Genomic DNA, 12,537 nt, shown 5'->3' on the forward strand with positions numbered 1-12,537 from the left:
TTTACAAGTAACAATCACCCAGTGGCAGCTGTTCTCAGAGAGCCATAAGATGTTGCAGAGGAAAAGGATGTGTAGAGAAGCCCATTGGAGGATGGGGCAGTTCTGTGGGTGGGTGCCACACATGTGGAAACAGGAACTTTGATTCGTAAGACACTGCTGTTTCTGTGGAGTTGGCTTTATTCAAACTCTTGGGAAAGTATGCATTTGAGAGAGGGACTAGTTCTTTCGTCAGGGGAGCAGAGCAGGCATATGAGAGGCAGGAATTCCTCCTTGAGCAGAACAATGTCTAGTGAATATCACCTGAGGACAATGCCAGCTTCTCAAAGGGAGTAGTTCGAGGGAAAGCAGGGTCAAGCCCCTGCTGAGAATAATCTGTTTTAGGGAGGAGTCCCCTAAAATCTTCTCAGCTAACCTCTTAGTAGGAATGAGTTAGTGGTGGGGAGGACATCCATGCCACAGGTGCCTGTGGGGTTGAAGGGGAGAGTTCGACAATGAGGAGGTAGAGGGTTGCCAGGGTGGCCCCTCTTGGCTGTAACTGCCTCAGACAACATGTCCCATGGGGCTCTTTTCAACATTTCTCCAAGAACCCCAAAGAAAATGCTTTGGAGCCAATGGCAGGGAAGTCTGTTGCCTTCCAGAGAGCAACTCTTCCCAGAGATAAAGCATAGATTTGGTCTCCAGTCTAGGTTTACGGGAAAGATGGAGGAGGGTTCTTCTTGCTTCCCACAATGGGGCCAAGCATCCCTTGTACCCATGGAGAAAAGATGGCGCCCAGGAGAGGATGTTATGCTGACCATACTGAGCAGTTGTGCCTGATCCTCTGAAGAAATGTGGGCTACAGTGGTCTTCATCTTCATCTCAGAGGAAGTAGGAATCACCAGAGCAATGATTCCCACCAGTTTATTAAATTTTGAAGTCCCATTGCAATCACCAATAGCCAGAAGTACCACCTGAAAGCAATAAGAAAATAATGATGTTTATCTTCTCAAGATGCTTTTACTCTGGTGACTTACCCATTTCAGATCTGGACTTACCTATTTCAGAGTTGTGGTCTCATTCTGCAAGAGGGTTGGGAGTGTGGGGAGGAGCACGAGTTGAATGGGAGGGGGTCACATGTGGTAAGAATCCCATTTTGAATGTCATTATAAGAAGTAGCTTCTAATTTTTAAGTATCTGTTCCTACTCTTGATTTAGAACATCTGCTGTTATAGATGACTTAGTTTGTCTCTCTCCTGCTAATCAAATCAGATTCTCCTATCTTCTCTCCAAGATGCTCCTGATTATTTGGGAACTGGATAACCATCAGATACCTTTTCAGGTGTGCTTCGTGGTGGGCACAAGCCCAGCTAGGTATTTTGTGTGCCAGGGAACATAAAGCAAAGCTGCGCTCACGCTGAATAACGAGACCTTTTGGTAAGTGCAGCTTACTGCGGTTTGTTGATAATTATTCCGCACTGCTGGTAAAGAACCCAAACACACAGGAGTTTTGAATGATTTCACAGCTGATTAATATGCACAAAGAATAATTAGCATCATGTAATTTTCCTTGCCAGATTGATTCTCATTTGAATATTGAAAGATACGTCATTTAAAAATAATTTCATACTTCGCTGATGAACTGAAATTGAGACATTGGGCACATATGGTTTATATGTGCTAGTGGGCAAGTGAACAATCATCCTCTCTCTTAGGAAGCAGGGACAGCAAACCCCACAAAAAGTAATTACCTGCCTTGGAGAGAAGCAACCATCATTTCTAAGCCTGTTATCTTGAAAAGGGAAGCTGGGCCTCATACCTCAATAGCTAACTGTGCCCCTTGTGATATTACAGAGGAGTTCAGAAATAAAACCATTGCCATCAAAACACCACAAATTAAGAAAGACAGATACAAGGAGGGTTTCCCACTCATCTTCTTCAGGGCAAATGACTTTAGAGCTATAGCAGACCAACATGGTTTTTAAAGAAGGCGGGGGGGGGGTGTTCAAGTCTTCTCCCTGGATCCTGCAATCAACTTTTGAGATGACTTTATTATTAATTTTCTGGTTCTCTCTCTCTTTTTTAAGTAGTCTCTATGCCCAATATGGGGCTTGAATTTACAACCCTGAAATCAAGTTTTGAAAGCTCTACTGTTAAGCTAGCCAGGTGCCCCTGTTTCTAGTTCTCTTTGTCACACAGAGTCTAAGCTCTGTATGTCTGGCTTTCTCTTGCTCTTGAAAGCTCTGTATGTCTGGATTTCTCTTGCCCTTCTCTCCCCCTGTTTTCCTGGCCCCCTTTCTTATCCTAATTTCCATCACGAGCTACTCCATAACTAAGTTCCATCCATCTTCATCCAGCCCCATGACCTATCACAATTTAGGTGAATTGCATGAGATGGCATGACTTTCTGTATACAAAAGAACTTGGTAAGTTGTAAAATCTTAAACAAATGTAAAGAATTGTGCTATTGGTGGTGGGGATGATGCTTGTAATGATGACCAGAACCCCAGTGGATTAACCCTAAGGTTGGTAACTCTGCAGCTTTGAGTTCTAATCTGGGATAGTTAATGAACACTTAAGCAACTGTGCCTACTGGGTGAAAGGAAAAATTAGTTCAGTCATCAAATAAATTCTCTGCTGGTGTGAATGAGTGTGTGGATAAGAAGGGGATCAGTGTGTATAATCTTTAGGAAAATCTCCAACTTTATTTCATACCAGCTTCAACAAACTGAATCATCATGGAATTGGGAAATGATTGGCTGTAGATTGCAAAAAAAGGAGACAGTAGAGATAAGAGATGACTGTTTTGGAGGAGACCCTGCATATCTACAAAGTACCTTTTTGAGAATTTTCAAAAGGTGGTCCTTCCTGCTGATGGAAGGAGTCCTATCTCAGGAGAGTGGCCCAGACCACAGAGAGCTAGATGGAGTTCAGCCCCAATACCACTGGGACCAGGTACTTTTATGCAGGCCACCGCCTGTCAGTCCTGCTAGGGGGTCAGTAGTGGGAGCCACCGGGTCCCTTACGAATTGGTGTTTGGGATTATTTCATTTGCCTTCTTTTAATATCATCCATAAGAGAGAGTGCACATTCATTTTGAAAATTTGTTCTCATAGTAACACGTTGAATCAAAAAAGAAGAATGCAGCCAGCACAATGACAGAAAAGTGAGCAAGTGAAGGGGCACTTGAGTACATCACATGGACCCACTGTCAGGAAGAGATGAGAACACTCCTGTGTTCCGAGCAGCCAGTAATGTTTCAGGCACATTGCAGACACTTAGGAAATTTATGTGAAAGAACTTGATGGAAGGGTAAGAAATTGGGAAAAGGAGTAGGGCTTGTTGGTGAGTAGGTGGTTGGTGCGAGACTGACAGTTTGCATCCTCTTTTAAAAATCTGAATATCCTCTTCCCATGACCAACGATATTTAAAAAGAAAAAAAAAAAAAAACAACAAAACAACCAAGCCCATTCTACTTTTGAGCAAACCCAGATAGTATCCCTACTTGGAACTGAGAATGAGATTCCTGTGAGCTTTATCTTGAGACTATTAAAGAAATCAGAAAGGAGCCCTAAAATACTGGAGTATTTGGGAAAAGAGGAGATAAAATCAACATTTTGATTACATTAGAAGTCGATTCCATTGTAAATGGTAAGGATTAGTGAATATATCCTCAGCACATCTCAGGTACTTGGAGGGACTTTTGAATAACCACAGTGTATGTGAAGCTGGTGGGGGTTTCTTAAACCCAAACATTATCTCCAAAAGCAGCAAATACGGCCATAAGTGTCCCTATCAGAAAAGCCTGGTTGAACTTCTTTTCCCAATGGGTATTGCAATATTAGCAAAACAGGATTTTAAAAAGGAAAACAAATCGAAGCTTTTTTTTTTTTTTTCCAAAAAGAAAATGGAATGAACTGCTCAGGATAGTAGTAAGGTTTCGTAGCTGAGGCTGCACGGCAGCTGGGAGGTGTGAGAAGCAGCAACAGGGACCCCCATGACTAAATCCTTAAAAAGTGTGAAATAGTTAATTTCACAGGAGTCTTTCCTAGTTCTTTGGTAAAACCTAGTGAATTTACTGACTGATTTGTTAATATAGACTGTCGCTCACATGTTTGTACTATTCTTTCAAGCTTTCCAAATAGAACCCAAGCTCTTCAAATAGAACCTCTAAGAAAAGCTTTCAACATGAGTGGGAGAAACAGCTGAACACCTTGCCAGAGTATTCTGTGGGGAATTATATTATTATACTCAGTTTCATTAAATTTTCTTTCTACCTAATGCTCTTTTACAAAGAGGGAAAGCTGCGGGGGGGGAAGGTCTAAAATCACTTTTGTGACTTTTAGTTTATAAAGTTAGAAAAATTACCATAAAAAAAGAAAATCATTCTTTAATGCAGTGGCTAAAATTAGGCATTCTATAGTCTTAATAATTATATTCTGGTGTTAAATTAACTTTTGAACAATACTCTGCAATTCAAGTAGCAGACGGCGAGGAAACCAAATTGCACATTATTTCATTTTTTTATGAGCAAGAAATATTGGTCCCTTTCAAACCTGAGTAGTTTATATTGATGGCTTTAATTATTTTAGGGCCTGGCTTGTTTTTCACTTAAGCGTACACATGGAATTTAAAATAACGTTTGAGCCCCCAGAATGTATTTATTTTCTATGGATTTTCCATTAATGTCAAGACAATGGCTTGTAGAGTTGATGGCATCTACCTTTTTCCTACTTAACTGGCTGCCCTCATGCCATGTCAACAGTCCAACTGTTGGCATTTTTAAACTTCACATTATTTTTATCTTTAATCTAATTAAATGGCGCATCTCCTCATGCTTGCTCTAATTTAGCCACAAAAATAAACTGCAAAAAATTGGGATAGAGTGCTTTTCATTACATGCCTGTTATCTTTATTGGTGTGATTCAGTCTTACAAATTATGATATTAAAGCGTAAATGAACAAGAGGCTATTTCTTAGATAATTCTTTGTTTACACTTAGGCACCATACAAAGAAGATTTTTTAAATTATCAGTTGATTTCCTTCCTTTCTGTTTTTCTCAGAATGCTACAATGCTTTGGTTCTGTCCCTGTGGTACAATGATGGTGGATTTTGAGACACCTGGGAAATATGTCAAATATAGGGTTATCTGTGGACACTGGAACTCTGACTATCAAAACTCAATGAAATATTGACTGAGAATCTAGAGAGATCCTGCCTTGAAAACTCCCACTTTCTTTTTAGAGAAATATGATAGAAATGAGATATGTAGAAATAATAATGCTGTACAAGCTAATGTATGTTAAGCACTAAGTCACAAATATCTTGAGTTCAAAAGGGACAGGTCATAAAATTTTAGTATAGGGTCACTCAACGTGTTTGTGGCAGGGTGGAAGGTAGCCAGCTCCAGGGTCCACTAACTCCCAGCCCAGTCCTTTATGGACCCCCCCCCCCCACCACCTGCTGTCACCTCCAAAGGGCGATCAGGGAACAATTCATAGCAGACATAGGATTTGAATTAGGCTTTGAAAACCCAAGTTCAGGGCCTCTTAGGTAGAGTTGTGCAGGTTGGGACCCTGTACATCTCTAGCAGGTACATTCCCATAGGCTTGGATGACCACTTCCCAGAAGGGAAGATGTAAGGCAGGATTTATAGAGGCAGAGAACATGAAATGATCATGTGTTGGGGTTCCTTGACTGTGTCTGGCTCTACTATCCCTGGGTGTCTTTCTGTTTGAGTAGACCACCTGAGCCCGGGGCAACCTCTTGGAGAATCAGGTCAAATCAGTAAGACCTCACTTCAAGGATGGGCATTTCAGGAATCCTTGGCATTACTAAAATCTTGACTAGGGCTTGAGTAATGGCTCTATTGCTTACTGTCCATGTGACCTTAGGTAAGTTACTTAACCTCTGTGAGCTCAAAGATAATAGTAGCACCTACCTCACAAGGTTGTTGTGAACATTAAATGAGATGGTGTTTATAAAGCAATTATCAGAGCACCTGGTCTATAGTGTCTTGGTTCATTCCAGCTGCTATAACAGAAATACCACAGACTCCAAGGTGGCTTAAATAGCATTTTTATTTTTATTTTTTATTTTTTGGTCATAGTTGTGAAGGCCAGCAAGACCAAGATCAAGGCACTGGTGGATTTAGTGTCTGGTCCACAGACACCTGTTTTCTCCTTGGGTCCTGCCACAGCGGAAGGGAAGTGGGAGCTCTGTGGGGTCTGCTTTATAAGGATACTAATCCCATCATGAGGGCTCCACCCTCGTGACCTAATCACCTCCCCCAAAGCTCCACCTCCTAATACCATCACCTTGGGGATTAGGTTTCAGTATGAATTGGGGTTGAGGGTTGGGATAAACAGTGAGTCTGTAGCAGTATGAAATAACTGTTCACCATTTTAACCATTAGGGTCCTAATCTACCCTGAAATTCTGCATCCAGCCCTTGGTTTGCCCTGAGCAATCCCTCTGAGGACTCGGAGGCCTTAGGGGAAATCAATTTCACTTTTTTCCTTGAGGCAACAAAGTTAAAGGCATGTATCTGGGCCATTGTGAAAAATGCGTTTATGAGTACAGCCCTTCTGGCATCTCTCCCTTGGCGACCATAAAGCACTGTGCCATTTATTCAAAGACCATTAAGATCGTTACAGTTTTCAAATTTTGAAATACCTTCTCTAAAAACAGCTTGCCATGTTGCCTAGGACAAGCATCTATCACAAAATTACCAAGAGTCATTCTCCTGCTCTCCTACACTGGTTTCAGAACATCTTCTGGTGCTTCAATATCCTCTATATGCATATAAAATTTCTTTTCCTGGTGTCCAGTGTCCAGAGTAGAAGATCTGGCTGAGCTTGTGGCCGGCATTACAAGTACTAAGTGATTTTCAGTATCAGGAGTGCAGATCTGTTCTTCCATTAAGGGAGAAATAGGATCACTGGATGCTAGGATCTCAGAGCCAGACATCTGATATATTCCCCTTCTTCTCTGATAAGGTGGCAGTGTGGGGTTGGGGCTGGGGGAACATTTAGGTGAAGCTACAAGGACAGCAGGAGCCAGTCCATCTCTCCCTAGACATAGGAGGTCTAGAAAGGCAAAGGGTAATGATGTGCTGTCTCTTATAATTAATATTCTCCCAAAGGCTTTCCTTCCTGGGCTGTTAATACAAAGACCTCAGGGCCTCTGAATCTTGGTGTGGTCGCTGCTGAGCAGTCCTTGTTAGTGGGGGCTCTGTAGGGAAGCGGGGTGGGGGATGCTTTGAAGAAGAGCCTGCCCCCTTTCTCCTCCTGTGGGAGGAGGGACAATTTTGCGCTATCCTGGGGCACTTCTTCAACCCAAACAAAGACTTACTGTCTGGAAGCATCAAAGGGAATGTCTATTTATACTCTAGGTGTCATTTTGGAGCCTGATTCTGCCTCATTATACCACACGGGTTTCCACTAGAGATGAGGAAAATCCGGCAGCCTGTTTCCTGGTGCTAAGGCATCACTGATATATAAAAGTCAGGGCTTTTAGGCACTTCAGATTTAAATCCCTCTCATGGCAGCCTGTGTACAACTTCCATTAGGAAATTGAATTATAATATGTTGTAAAGTCTGACCGTTTTTCATTCACTTAATTTGACCCATTCTTGTGGTTCTTATTTAAATGTTAAATCCCAGCTCTAAACACTTTAGTGTTTAGAGAGGTTTAGGGAATGCCGAAATTCACTGTGATCCAGCCTGGCCCATAACAGACTCTCAGTTGTCATTTGCTTTCCCAGGGACAGTTGGTGAAGCTTCAGGGGGACCCGGAATAAGTAAACTACAATTTTTGTCTCTATAGAACTTACCATGGCAGGGGAGAGAAGGGTGATTTAAGAGAAATAGTAAATGGCCCTTTATAAACAATATGCATAATTTGGTCTGGTTATTACTGCAGCTCTGTAGAAATATCTGTGAACCTTGGCTTCCTTGCCTGGGAAATGGAGATTAATCCCTTAAGGAGCTATTGTAATGACATAGTGACTAAGAACATAGTAATTAAGAGCAGAGGCTCCCAATCAGACTGAGTTCAAATCCCAGATCTGCCACTCAGATCTAGCTGCTCTGAGTCCTAGTTCTGGAACCCCGAGCGAGTTACCTTAGTTATCTATGCTCTGTGTTCTCCTCTGTCCAGTGGGGTTTATGACAGAACATCCACCAGGAAGGTGGAAGCTGGAAGGATTAAATGTAGAAAAATGGAGGGGGATGCCTGGGTGGCTCAGTTGGTTAAGCAACTGCCTTTGGCTCAGGTCGTGATCCTGGAATCCTGGGATCGAATCCGGCATCAGGTTCCCAGCTCAGCAGGGAGCCTCCTTCTCCCTCTGAGCCTCTCCCTTTTCATGCTCTCTTTCACTTTCTCTCTCTCAAATAATAAAATCTTAAAAAGAAAAAAAAAAAAAAAAGAAACTGTAGGGGAGGAAGAACTCTTTCCTCTACCTCCTTAGGTTTAGTACCTGGAGCCCTGCAAGTTAAGTAACAAAAGGCAGATTAACAAGAGAAGAAGCATAACAATTTTGTTTGATGTTAATATTTAGTTTTTAGGTGTACACTGGGTTATCACAGAAGAGGAAATGAAAACCCATAGAAGTGGGTGGGACCAGAAAGCTTGTATGCTGTTTTGACAAAGAATGGTAAGTTTGTGGAGGAATGACAGGACGAAGGCCAAGTGTTTCAGATTTTCAAGAAAAGTAAATATATGGAAGGATAGTAATGGAAAATAAGGACTCACAGGGTCTGTGTGAAGATTCAAGTCAGTGCCATCTTCCCTGATAAGAGTTGTCTCCCATTCTTGGTACAGGGGAGAGGAAGGAGAACACCTCCACAGAGGGGAAAGTTACACCCTGCTTCTATGCAGAAAATGGGGGAGAGCCAAGAGCTTTTTCTGCATCTGTGGTTTCTCAATTACCTCCAGCTCAAAATAGTTTGTATGCCAAAGTGGTATATTTTGGAGCAACATAGTTGGATGCCATTCAGAACCCAGTTGTGTGCAAGTTTGGTTCCTCTTGGATGTTCAAGGGGCAAATCCTTCCTTGCTTTTTCCAGTTTCTGGTGGCTCCATGTTCTTTGCTTGGGACCACATCACCCCAGGCTCTGACTCTGTCTTCACATGGCTTCCTCCTTCGTGTGTCTTCTGCCTTACCCTTTTCTTAACAAAGATATTTGTCATTGGATTCAGAGTCCACCCTAATCTGGGATGATCTCCTCTTGAAATGTTGAACTTAATTACGTCTACAAAGACTCCTTTTCCAAATAAGGGTACAATTACATCTTCTAGGTAGACATATCTTTTGAGGGACCACTCATTCAAACCACTGCAAGAGTGTTTAAAAGCATCACAGAAACAAATTATTATGTAAAAGAATTTGCCTTCTTTTTTTTTTTTTTAGCAAAGTATAGTTGACATACAATGTTATATTAGTTTCAAGTGTACAACATAGTGATTCATACATTACATTCCATACATTATTCTATGCTCACCATGATAAGGAAAGTTACCATCTGTCACTATACAACGTTATTACAGTATTATTAACTACCTTCTCCATGCTGTACTTTTCTTTCCTTGTTACTTATTTATTTTATAACTGGAAGTTTGTACTTCTTAATCCCCTTCACCTGTGTCACCCAATGCTCTGGAAATCACCAGTTTGTTTTCTGTATTATTCTGTTTCTGTTTTTTGTTTTTTAGATAATATATTTAAGTGAAATCATATGGTATTTGTCTTTTTCTTTCTGACTTATTTCACTTAGTATAATACCCTCTAGGTCCACCCATATTGTCACAAATGGCAAGATATCATTCTTTCTTATGGCTGGGTAATACTTCATTGTGTGTGAATGTGTATGTGTATATATATATATTAGTCTACCTTGAAATATGAGATTATAATATCTCCAGCTTTGTTCTTCTTTCTGAATATTTCTTTGGCTATTTAGGGTTTTTGTGTTTCTGTACAAATTTTTGGATTTTTTTGTTCCAGTTCTGCAAAAATAGTATGGTATTTTGATAAAAATTGCACTGAATCTGTAAATTGCTTTGGATAGCATGAACATTTTAACAATGTCAATTCTTCCAATCCATGAGCATGATACATTTTTCCATTTGTTTATATCATCTTCAATTTTTTTCATCAGTATTTTAAAGTTTTCAGAGTATAGGTCTTTCAGAGTATAGGTCTGTACTCCTAGGTGGTTTATTCTTTTTGATGCAAATGTGAGATTGTTTTCTTAATTTCTCCTTCTGTTGTTTTGTTATTAGTATATAGAAATGCAACAGATTTCTGTTACATTAATTTTGCATCCTGCAACTTTTCTGAATCTTTTAATAGTATTCTCAATAGTTTTTTGGTGGAGTCTTTAGAGTTTTCTATATAAGATATCGTGTCATCTGCAAGTCGCACCAGCTTTACTTTTTCCTTAACAATTTACATTTTTCCTCCCTCCCTCCTTCCTCCCTTTCCTGTCCCTTCCTTCCTCCTTTGCTGCCCTGTCTGCTCTCCTTCCCTTCCTTCCTTCTCTGATAGCTGTGGCTAGGACTTCTAGAACTTGTTGGGTAAAAGTGGTAAGAGTGGACATCCTTGTCTTATTCCTGATCAAGGATGAGGTTAGCTGTGGTTTCGTCCTAGACGGCCTATATTATGGTGTGGTATGTTCCCTCTAAACTCACTTTGTTGAGAGTTTTTATCACAAATGGAGGTTGAATCTTGTCAAATGCTTTTTCTGCATGTATCGAGATGATCACATGGTTTTTATTCTTCATTTTGTTAATGTGGTGTATCACATTGATTGATTTTCAGATAGTGAACCATAATATATCTCTGGAATAAATCCCACTTGGACATGGTAAATGATCCCTTTAATGTATTGCCAGATTTTGTTTACTAATAATATGTTGTTGAGAATTTTTGCATCTATGTTCATCAGGGATATTGGCCTATAGTTTTCTTTTCTTGCAGTGTCTTTGTCTGGTTTTGGTATCAGGGTAAAGCTGGCCATGTAGAATGAATTTCAAAGCTTTCCATCCTCTTCTATTTTTTGGAATAATTTGAGGTGAATAGGTGTTAACTCTTCCTTAACTGTTCGGTAGAATTCACCTGGGAATCCATCTAGTTCTGGACTTTTGTTCATTGGGAGTTTTTTAATGACCAGTTAACTTTTGTTACTAGTAATTTATCTGTTCAGATCTTCCACTTCTTCCAATTCAGTTTTGGAAGATTTTATGTTTCTAGAAATTTGTCCGATTCTTGTAGGTTGTCCAGTTTGTTTGCATATAGTTTTTGTAGTATTCTCTTACAATCTTTGTATTTCTAAGGTGTCAGTTGGTACTTCTTATATTTCTGATTTAATTGATTTATTTGAATCCTCTTTCTTTTTTTCTTGATGTGTCTTGCTAAAGACTTATCAATTTTGGTTACCTTTTCAAAGAACTAGCTGTTGGTTTCATTGATCTTTTCTATTGTCTTTTCAGCTCCATCTTATTTATTTCTGTTCTAATCTCTATTATTTCCTTCCTTCTAATTTTGGGCTTTGTTTATTCTTCTTTTCTTAGTTACTTTAGGCAAAAGATGAGATTTTTTTTTTATTTGATTGTCTGTTGTTTCTCTAGGGCAGTCTGTAACCTCCCCTCTTAGAACTGCTTTTGCTGTGTCCGGAAGATTTTGGACTGTTGTGTTTTCATCTCCATTTGTCTCCATGTATTTTTTTTATTTCTTCTTTGATTTCTTTATTGGTTCATTGGTTGCTTAGTAGTGTGCTGTTTAACATCCATATGTTTGTAATTTCCCATTTTTTCTTGTATTTCTATATTCTCTCTATATAATATATAATAAGTATTAATATATTATTAATATAACATGTATTGTATAATAATATATCATATATATAATCCAACTCTTACTGAACCTGATCTTTATGATTATATAATGCCCTTCTTTGTCTCCTGTTATATTCTATGTTTTAAAGCCTATTTGGGGGACAATAAGTGTTCAGGTTCTTTTTTCTTTCTTTCTTTCCTTCTTTTTTTTGCTTTCTTTTGCATGGAATGTCTTTTCCATCTCTTCACTTTCAGTCTGTATGTGTCTTTAGGTCTCTTGTAAGCAGCATACAGATGTGTCTTGTTTTTTTAATCCATTCAGTTACCCTGTGTCTTTTGATTGGCATATGTAGCCATTTACACTTAAAGTAATTATTGATAGGTATGTACTTTTCCCATTTTGTTAATTGTTTTCTGGTTGTTTGTAGCTCTTCTGTGTTCCTTTTTTCTTCTCTTGCTCTCTTTCCTTGTGATGATTGATTCCTCTTTAGTGTTATGTTTGGATCAGATAATTTGCCGTTACCTGTGAGGTTGGAAACTAAACACTTTGTATATGTATAAGAGGTTCCCCCTTCTTAGCTTCTCCCCCTACCACCACCTCCCTGAACTTCCGTGAAAGAATCACCTACTCTGGAGTGTCAGGAGAGTCCTGTTAAATATTGAAGACCTCAGGAGAGGGAAAGTGGGAGAAATGCAAATTGTTGATGCCCATTACCCTTTACT

General features: G+C 39.7%; 1 protein-coding gene across 1 annotated transcript in view; it reads left to right on the forward strand.

Moving 5' to 3' along the window:
• FRMD4A (FERM domain containing 4A) overlaps positions 1-12,537 on the forward strand; it is a 607,134-nt gene that overhangs the window by 115,315 nt on the left and 479,282 nt on the right.

Source organism: Mustela nigripes, chromosome 6 (genome assembly GCF_022355385.1).
Source record: "Mustela nigripes isolate SB6536 chromosome 6, MUSNIG.SB6536, whole genome shotgun sequence".
NCBI classification, from domain to species: domain Eukaryota; kingdom Metazoa; phylum Chordata; class Mammalia; order Carnivora; family Mustelidae; genus Mustela; species Mustela nigripes.